The 10,423-nt window shown below is 44.0% G+C and overlaps 1 long non-coding RNA gene across 1 annotated transcript; it reads right to left on the reverse strand.

Moving 5' to 3' along the window:
• Positions 1 to 5,946: 5,946 nt before the first annotated feature.
• LOC125328991 lies at positions 5,947 to 10,199 on the reverse strand. The gene is made up of 2 exons (XR_007204998.1): positions 8,061 to 10,199; positions 5,947 to 7,091 (listed from the first exon to the last, which is right to left on the reverse strand). It is a non-coding gene; the product is annotated as an uncharacterized LOC125328991 (long non-coding RNA).
• Between the last annotated feature and the right edge of the window lie 224 nt (positions 10,200 to 10,423).

The raw sequence follows: 10,423 nt of genomic DNA on the forward strand, positions 1-10,423 counted from the left end.
ATCAGCAGGACATGCTGGATTTCTCCCGTTGCTGAAACAGCCAGCCGTGAAAGCAGCTGAATGTGCCCGTGGTGCCAAGCAGGCTCTTCTGTTGGATGAGCTGCACCCCAAAGGCAGAGCCCCAACTCCCCCGATCCCTCTGGGCCTGGATTTGTTTCCCCCCCAGGCAGGGGATGGTGGTCCCATGCTGGGGCTTGCTCCTCGCTGCTGTTGCCGTGGTGCAGATGCAATTTGACCTTGTTGTGGGCTGAGGGTCACGCTGGGGGCTTCAGAACAAGTCAAACGTTGTAGGAATGGTGAAATGTTGGGGTTGACTCCTCGCTGGTTGTGGTTGGGTTCCCTTTGCCTGCCTCGTTTGTGACCAAGCCAGGCTGGGCTCTGTGATGAGGCCTTGAGGTGGTGGAGCACCTCCCCAGAATCCAAAGGGTTGAGGTGCCCCCGGGCTGCGTTTGGGGCCTTCCCAGAGGCTCCTTCTTGGAGGAGGTTTGGGATAGATGGGGCGATGGGCAGCACCATGGCTGGGCAGGAGAGTCAGCCCAGCAGCAGCCAGGAGCAGGGCTCCGAGTGCCGTGCTGTGAGTAAAACCCCTGGGGTCACGTCCGGGTGCTCCCAGCCATGGCCGGGAGTGGGCAGAGGAGCACCCATGGATGGGCACCTCTGGCTCCTGGGCCACCCTGCAGCGATGCCCACGCTGCTGGGCCATTAATAACAGAGCTGATGGGCTTTGAGGAAAAAAACTGGGATTTTGTTCCAGAGGCTGGTGCGGAACAAGGCCTCGGAAGCCCAGCACTGCTGGAGCCGCCTCAGCCACCAGTTTCCCTGGAAGTTCCAGTGTGTGACTGTCACTGTGCTCCCGAGGACTTTGTACAAGTCCCAGAGTTCCTTTCCATGGTTTAGCCTGGTTTTTGGGTGGCACTGCAGGTTATTCTAATTCTAGTTCTTATTCTTTTCTTATTCTGTTCTAATTTGATTATTTTTCCTTATTCTTATTCCTCTTACTCTATTCTAATTCTTATTCTTCTTATTCTCTTACTCTATTCTAATTCTATTCTTTTTCTGTATTCTATTTTTATTCTTAACCTGTTACTATTTTATTCTTTTGTCTATTTTTTTATTCCTGTTCCATTTTAATTCTGTTCTATTTTATTCTCTTTTCTACCCTACTTTATTCTATTTCTCCTATTCTATTTCCTATTCCTATTCTCGATCTATTTTTATTCTTATTCTCTTCTTAATATATTCTATTTCCTATTCTTACTCTTGAGCTAGTCTTGTTCTAGTCTATACTTACTCTAATTTTAATTCTATTTTAATTCTAACTCTTAATTCTATCCTTTCCTCTCCTTTCTATTCTGTTCGATATTCGATATTCGATATTCGATATTCTAGTCTATTTTCTATATTCTATTCTGTTTTCCATATCCTATCCCATTTTATTCCATTGTATTTCCTGACTCTGGCACAGCAGCCCGGGTGCAATTTGGGGTCCCCCATGGGTATCTCCACAAATCGAATGGAAAATGTTCCAGGGAGAAGAGCTGGAGCTGGAAAAAACCCTCCAAAAACCCGCTGGAAGTGGGGGAGACGCTGGAGAAGGAGCCTCACTTCGATCCAATTAATAAAAATACATAGCTGGGCTTAACTGCGAAATTGCCATTTTGAAATGAAAAGGTGCCAAAAAAAGCAAATATGACCGGAATTCTTGCTGTGGTACAAGGCAGCCTGCTGAGGCTGGGTGCTGGAGGGGCGGCAGGGCTGTGTCTGTCCATCCATCCCTGCTGGATGCAGAATTCCCGCGCTTCGTGGCCGGGGTTGGGTGACAGTGAGGTGTCCGTGATAAGGTGAGGCGCAAGCACAGGCACGTGGCCGCACTGATTTCTTTATTTTAGGGGCTTCCTCGTGTCAATATTCCATTTTTATGGTGTGCTCACTTTATTTTCATGAATTAACCAACATCTGAACCCAGCCCTGCTGCTTCTGCTCCTTAAAGAGAACTGTAATTAACAAGGATCAATTGATTGATTGATTGATTGATTGCACAGCCGGTCTGTGTTCTCTCCTGCTGAATTCCCGCTTGGATTCTCCTGGAAATTGTAAATATTTCAGTCAAAATAAAAGAAATGAAAGAAATAAACGCATTTTTGGGCATGCAGTGTCTCCCTGGATAAATGGGCACGTGTGGGTTGGGTTCTACAGCAGAACCAAGTCCTGGACTGAGGCTGCAAAGCTCGGCTTTAGTTCCAGCTTTGTTAAACTGGCCCAGATTGGGGCAGTTTTAAGGTGTTTGTCACTTGTCCCCCCTTTTGTCACTTGAATAAAATGCTCAATAATAAACTCTTCACTTTTCCTCCTCTCACCTTTGGGGGGGGTGGGTAAAAATCAGTTTCTTTGCTCTGAAAAGCAGCAAAAGTAAAAATTGGGGTGGGTTGAGCTGCGTTTCAAGGTCTTTGTACTCGTTTAGGAGAAGCCTTTTCCCTGTCCGTGGAAAAGTGGGAATTCCTGTTGTCATCAGGAATGAAAGCTCCAGGAATTGTCAGAGCTCCCCAGAGCTTCCTCTTCGGGTTTTAGTGTCAATTTAGTGTCAGATTTGGGGTTTGAGTGTAAATTTTAGTGCTGGGCACCAGCACTTGGGGAGCAAAATAATAATAATAATAATATCAATAATAATAATAATAATATCAATAATAATAATAATGAATAAAAATGATACAAAATGTATAATTAATAGAATGTAATCATATCACAGTGTAAATATAGAACTAGTAATAATAATGCAATAAAATAATGATACAATGGAATAATAATAATAATAATAATAATAAATAATGTGGGTTAAAGCCCTGCTGATCCAGGTTTACTCCTCATTCCCAAACTCTTGCATTCCTTCCCAGCTCCCGGGTTTTGGGGCTTTGGGATCTGGATCCTTGGCCCTGTTCCACCCCCAAGGAAAGCTGGGAACAGATGGGAATGTGAGGCAGGGATGGGCATGGAGCAATCCATGGACACTTTTCCCTTGACACCTTCCTGGGAATGCTCCAGGCTCCATTTCCTTGGAGGAGCAGGAGCGATGAAAAACCCAAATTATCCCAATGCTGGGATAAAATCCGGTGTCAGGATGAGGCTCAGGATGAAGAATATAAATATAAATATAAATAATAACTAGAAATAGAAATACTAAATATAAAAATAGATAATAAAAGTATTATAATAATATATATGTAAAGAAACCTATAATAGACGATATTAATAAATCTAGAATAAAATTTTCTTATAAGTGTATAATGGAATATAGAAGGAAATCTATTAATAAATATGGAATAAAATATTAATAACATATAGATTATAGCATATATAATAAATTTATAATGATACATAAACATATAAAAGTAAATATATAATAGACCATATTAATATGTAATTAAATATAACCATGTGTCATATAAAGTAAATATATATAAAATAATAAACCTATAAAAATAGAATAACTATATATAACAAACAAATAATAGAAAGTATTAGAGATGTGGCCTTTGCTCCAGGGAGGAACTCCATAAAATAATTTACACTGGCATGATTGATGATAAATCCACACTATGTAATCAATTGAATTTTTAAACTAAATTCCTTTTTTAACTAAATAAACCAAAGTGGTTTGTTTTTCTGTCCATCAGGACATCACAAATGGATTTTTTTTTTTAAAGCACGTGGGTGGAAAATGCCAACAAATATTCTCCAAGATATTCTTGGCAGCACGTTGTTCCTTTAAAAAAGGATATTTAATCACAACTATTAAAAATTGCTGTTACTAAAAACCAGCAATGATTGCGCCATTAAAGCATTAATTGTTGGGGTATTGAAAATAATGATTTTTGAAATATCATTTATTTTAAAATAACATTTGAAATAGAAATATTAAAGATATTTCAAATAAATAATGTTATAAAAAGATTTAAATCCTTGGGCTGGAGGCAGGGCAGGAAGGTTTGTTCCAGCTCATTCCATGAGCAGCGGGACACGAGGAATCCCAGCAGCAGCTCCAGGTGCCAGGAGCATCCCAGGAGAGGAGCTGAGGACAAAATTCCATCCGATTTCCCCCAAATTCCTCAGGCCCGAGATGATCCAACCCCAAACCGTGGACACCTGGAACAGGCAGGGAAATCCCAGGGAACCCAAATCCCCGCGGAAGGAAGGCGCCTGGGAGAGGCTGCTGGGAAACATCCCAACAATTCCATGGATCCCTCTGATCCCAAACTCAAAATTCGATGGGAAAAGGCACGGAACGTTTGCTTTGCCACAACAAATCCTGACCTTTGATCCCGTATTCCAAACTGGAATAAACGGGAGGAGTCCGAGGCGCCGGCTCTGCTGCAGGTGCTGGGTATTTGATCCTTCCAAATGTGCTTTAATTTACATTTACAGTTTGTGTTTCCTCTTTTGCATTTTAGATTCTGTAGTTCGATAGTTACAGTTGGTATTCTGGCTTTTATGTTCTATATTTTATCTTTTTAGTTCGTATTTTTATTTCGTATCTTTATGTTTTGTATTTTATATTTGAGACTTTATGTTTTATGTATTGAATTTTATTTCTTTAGTCTATACTTTTTAGTTCATATTCGATATTTTGTATTTTACACTTTATATTTTATATTTTACATTTAATATTTTGTATTTTATGCTTTATTTTTATTTGATATTTTATACTTTGTATATTATACTTTATATTTCATATTTTATATATATTTTATACTTTATATTTTGCTATTTATAGCTGAAATTTTATATTTTGCATTTTACATTTTCTATTATTTTCTATTTTTTATATTATTTTACATTTTACATTTTCTATTATTTTCTATTTTATATTTTACATTTCATATCTTACATTTTATTTTACATTTTATATTTTACATTTTATATTTTCTATTATTTTATATTTTACATTTTGTATTTTACATTTTACATTTTATATTTTATATTTTATATCTTACATTTTATATTATTTTACATTTTATATTTTACATTTTACATTTTATATTTAATATTATTTTATATTTTATGTTTTACATTTTACATTTTTTATTTTACATTTTATATTATTTTACATTTTATATTTAATATTATTTTATAATTTATATTTTACATTTTATATTTTACATTTTATATTTTATATTATTTTATATTTTATATTTTACATTTTACATTTTTTATTTTACATTTTATATTTTACATTTTATATTTAATATTATTTTATTTTTTATATTTTACATTATTTTTTATTTTATATTTTACATTTTATATCATTTTTTCTTTTACATTTTATATATTTTTATTTTCCTTTCCTAACTCTTTTCTCTCTTTTCTCTTGCCTATTTTCCAAGCTCTCATTCCAGCCCTTCTCCCCCAGTTCTGCCCTCCCCCGCATCCCCGCTGCCTTTTCCGGGATATTTTTCCGTGTGCTCCATTCCCGCTGTGCTGAGCCTCAGGAAATCCCTGCTCAGGGACAGGCTCCGAGTGCTCCCAGTCCCGCAATTCCAGCTGAGATGGAGCAGAAGGACAACCCTGGAGGGACCTTCTGGAGTGCTCAGCTGCTGCTCCAACCCAGGCAGGAAAATCCTGGTTTATAAACAGCTGGATGGGCCAAAAATGGGGATTTTGGGGCCGGGAGGGAGCTGGGAATGCTCTGCAGGCTTTTCCCAGCATCCTGGCCTGGGATCAAATCCCTGCCCGCAAAGAGGAGGAGCAGGGAAGAAGCTGAGGAGCTGGGGATGGACACGGCGCTCAGGAATTTTGGGATAAAAAGGGAATGAAATGAGTCTGTAAATGAGGTGGAGTGAAATAAATTGGAATTTTTCCTTCGAGAAAGAAAAAGAGGAGTCCTGGAGCACTGGAAAGTCCAGGGAAAGGAGCGGATGATGCCGGAATGGGACTGGGAGAACCTTCTCCAGCTTGGACCAAAAGTCCCCCTCTGGATGGGGAACGGCTGCTTCAAACGCGGGGAAGTCTCTGAAATATCCCCTGGGATTCTTTGGAATTGGGTTTTATTTTTTACTGGGGTTCTCTGTTGGTGTTTCAGGGCTTTGTTTTGGTGTTTTGAAGGTTTTTGGTTGGTTGGGATTTTTTGAGGTTTTTATTTGGTTGGGTTTTCCTGCTCCAGGAATTCCCAATCCTCTCATTTCTTAAGAAGTGAAAAAAAATTCCATCTTTTTCTGTTTTCCCTGTTCCCTCCCTGGACAGTGGGAATTAATGTGTCTGAAGGGTGGGGCTCAATTTCCTGCCCCATTTGAGCAACTCAGAGCACAAAAGTAGCAGAATTTCATTAAAATCTCCTTTTTTCACAATACAAATAAAATATTCCCATGGGATCCATGGGAGGGAATGGGGCAAGGAGCCAGGAAATAATCAAATATTAATTAATTCTTGCTGTAATAAAAGGTTCCCCGGGTCAGGCCGAGATCCAGAGAGACAGGATGCTGCTGCTTCCATAAATATCCCGCCTTTGGATGCAAATGGAAGGGATTTCTGGGATGAATCCCATTCCCAGCTCTCTGTTTCCATGCCTTTGGCACAGTTTGGCGCGCACAGAGGGGCAGGAGGGACAGGGAACACACAGAGGGGTTTTAATGAGGCTGAACTTCCTTCCTGAATTTTTCGGAGCTTGCCTCTGGAAAATGATTGGAAAAATGGCTGTTCCTCAGGCTGGAGAGGGAGACAGCTGGGATCCCCCTTGGGACACACGGGCACCCTTCCAGTGGGACTCCCTGAGGAATGGGAGCTTTCCATTCATGGAATTCTGGAATGGTTTGGGATAGAGGGACCTTAAATTCCACCCCAATCCCACCCCCCAGCCGTGGGCAGGGATACCTCCCGCTATCCCAGGTTATTCCAACCTCGACACTTCCAGGAATCCAGGGCAGCCACAGCTTCTCTGGGAATCTGTGCCAGGGCCTCCCCACCCTCAGCTTGATCCAGGATGTGTCCACAGCTCCTTTTTGTGGGATGAGCTCATTCCAAGCATTCTGAAATCCAAGAGCCCGGTGAGGGCTGGCCCTGCAGCCACTGGAGCCCAAACCTTCCTTTCTTCTGTTTATTCCCTGCAAAACAAAGCACAGGAAAAGTCTCCATGACTCCATTTCTGCCCCTTTTCCTGCTCTGCATTTGCCTTTTTCCATTTTTTTTTTTTGCTCCTTTCCACAGGGTTGCCGTGGCTTTAGTGCAGCTGGAAAAGCGGGAAGCAGCCAAGGATCCCTCGTCCCCACACGAGGAATTTTCCTCCTGCAGGAGCCTTTGGGCTCCTCAGCTCTGCAGCCTTGGAGGAAATTGGGGGTGAAGCTTCCAGTGACAGCCCCGAGCTTGGGGGACAAGAGCAGGACACACCTGGATCAGGATCTACCGAGCCCTGGATTCAACAGCCACGCTCCTTTGGGAATTCCCAGATGGAATTTCATTTTGTGCCAGCCCCTGGGGTGACACAGCCCCAGGGCAGGGATTGTCCCCCTGTGCTGGCACTGCTGGGGCACCTCCAGTGCTGGGGACAGCTCTGGGACGCCCTGGGGGGCTGGAGGAGTCCAGGGAAGGGAACGGAGCTGGGAAGGGGCTGGAGAGTTCCTGAGGGAGCTGGAAAGGGGCTGAGCCTGGAGAAAAGGAGGATCCAGAGGGATCTTTTTCCTCTCTGGAATTCCCTGACAGGAGGGGGCAGCCGGGGGGGTCGGGCTCTGCTGGCAGGGAACAGGGCCAGGAGGAGAGGGAACGGCCTCAGGCTGGGCCAGGGGAGGCTCAGGGTGGACAGCAGCAGGAATTTCTCCATGGAAAGGGTGCTCAGGCCTTGGAAGGAGCTGCCCAGGGAGGTTCGGAGTGCCCATCCCTGGAGGGATTTCAAGCCCTGTGGATGTGGCACCTGGGGACAGGGGCAGGGCTGGGAATGGTTGGACTCCATGGCCTTGGAAGGCTTTTCCAAGCAAAGCCATTGTGGGATTATCTCTGTGGGATCATCTCAGGGATTTCTCTCATCCTTGCCCTCACCAGTGGATAATAAACCCCTCCTACTCCATCCCATGGCTCACCTGCATCACCCACCAGAAATACTGGGATGAGCTGGAGATGGAAACCCCTTCTCCCACCTTTCCCCCTCCATGCCGAGCACACAGAGCTGTTCCAGAGCCGTCCCACCGCTGCTCCCGCTGGAATCCAGTTTGCATCCATGGCCCAAGCGTGGATTCGCTGTTTCCATGGCGATGGAGCTCAGGAATTGTTGTGGTCCTGGTGCCTTCAGCGGCTGCTTTCCCACAGGTCTCCCTTACCCACGCTCAAAATCTGGCCTCCAATTCCCCGCGGATCATGTGCGGAGATTTATGGAGGAATCCATGGGATGTGCCCATGAAAAATCCCTCTGGCTGCACCTCATGAGGAAGTTCTGGGCTGTGCCAGCACAGGGAAGAACTCCCCAGTCCTGGTGGCAGGAATTCCTGTGAGGAAAAGGGAAAAAAGGGAATCCAAGCTGTTTTCCAGTGCTCGTCCAGCGGGGCCAAAATGATCCCATTGCCACGGACAAACCGGGAGCTGGAAAATCCAGGGGTGCCCTACACAGGCAGTCAAGGAGGCCAGGGAGGCAGGAGACTTCAAGGCTGGAATATTATCTGGGAGGGAATTGAATAATTTCCAAAATATTCCCCTTTTGTCCTTAGATCCGGAATCTCGGGTTCCAGTTTGGCTCCCACATCCCTGGGAGGGCCCAGTGGGAGCTCTGCACCCACCAGGAGAGCTCTGGAGTCAGGAGATGGTAAAATGGGAATATTATCAAACCCTTCCACCTGGAAGTTGTTCCTGGCATCCAAAATCCTGGAATACAAATTTTGCTGGAATAAAACCCAAATTCTCATCCTCTTATCCTGCCATGGTTCACATCCCAGCTGGCAGGGTCTCACCACTCCTCTCTAAATCTTTAATATCCCAAATTGCTGTTTGGATCGCTCTTTCCCCACCGGGATTTTGGGATCAGTCACTTCCAGGGGCTGGGAATTGGGAGGGATAAGGGGATCTCACCCCAGGGGCTGCCCAGGGCTTCCTCCCAGCTTTTGAGAGTCCTAGAACGGCAGCACCGGATCCTCAGGGATCTGGGAGGGCCAAAGCTGAAGACGAACTGCTTTATCCCAGGAATGCTGAAGTGTTTCTATTCCCATGGGATATTTGGGATGGGACCTGCCCCACCCTGAAGAGCCCAGAGCATCACTCCAAATAAAACAAACCCCAAGGAACAACTTCCAGGTGCAATTCCTTCCCGGAGTGAACTTCGGCTGAGCATCTGAAATATTTATCTGGCTTTCTTTTAGGCATTCTCGCCAAATCCTGAAAATCTGATGGAAAATCTTGCTTCCAGCAGGAGACAATGCTTTGGAAAGGCTTTGGTTTTGTTTTAAATTAGTCATTTCCAGCAGTAAAAACCTCCTGGTTTTTATTCCTCCTTTCCTGCTGCTCTTCAGGAGCAGTTCTGTTTCTGTGCAGCACTTCCCACACAGCCCTGCTCCTGGCAGAGCTGGAATGCTGCATTCCAGCCTTTTCCCAGGATATTTTGGAAGTAGAGGCTGCACGAGCACTGAGGAGAATTTCCAGCACTTGCTAAATCACGCCCTAAAGAAAGATCAATCCAACCCAAAGTGTAGGCAAGTGACCCTTGGGAATAATATCCTTGGAATTTCAGCCAAAGCCATGTGAATTCATATGGAATCTGCTCCCAAAGGAGGAGTAAATGAGGGAACAGTCACATGTTTCCCTAGGAGACCCAATTCCTTATGGAATCATGGCAGCCCTTGCTGGGAATGGGGCAGGAATTCTGTCACTGATGGCTCTCCAAGCAACCCACGGGATAATAAACATCAAATTATAACAAATACATCAGAAAGAGAGGTTTTCACCAAAGAAACGTTCTGGGTTTGTCTTCAGAGAGGGAAAAACACCGGGAGGAAAATCCATCTGGGACTGGTTCTCCTAAATAAATAAATAAATTAATTAATTAATTAATTCGTGTCCATTTTCCATCCAGCTTTGGTGGTTTGATTGTGGCCATTTGGGGGCCAAAAGAAATGGAAATGCCCCCACTCTTCCACGTGTATTAAATGTTAATTAAATATCTACAACCCATAATATTCCTTCCCCTTTCCCCTCCCGATTAGGGCAAAACAACCCCTCAATGTGTAAACTGGAGACCTTCCTTATCCCTCCTTCTCTCCTCCTCCTGCCGTTAATTTCCCGAAATGAAACCCTGGAGAAGCGCCTGCAGCAGAGCCCAGGGCCCGTTTCTATAGAGACAGAGCTTTCTGCAGCCCTGAAAGCCTCGGGAAGCAGGGAAAGGAGCCGGCAGCAGGACAAAGGCAGCGCCACCGAAAGGTCCTTCAGGTGCCCTCCTGCCCTCTCCAGCCCACGCTTCTAT

This window comes from Corvus hawaiiensis, chromosome 7, assembly GCF_020740725.1.
Source record: "Corvus hawaiiensis isolate bCorHaw1 chromosome 7, bCorHaw1.pri.cur, whole genome shotgun sequence".
Taxonomy (NCBI): domain Eukaryota; kingdom Metazoa; phylum Chordata; class Aves; order Passeriformes; family Corvidae; genus Corvus; species Corvus hawaiiensis.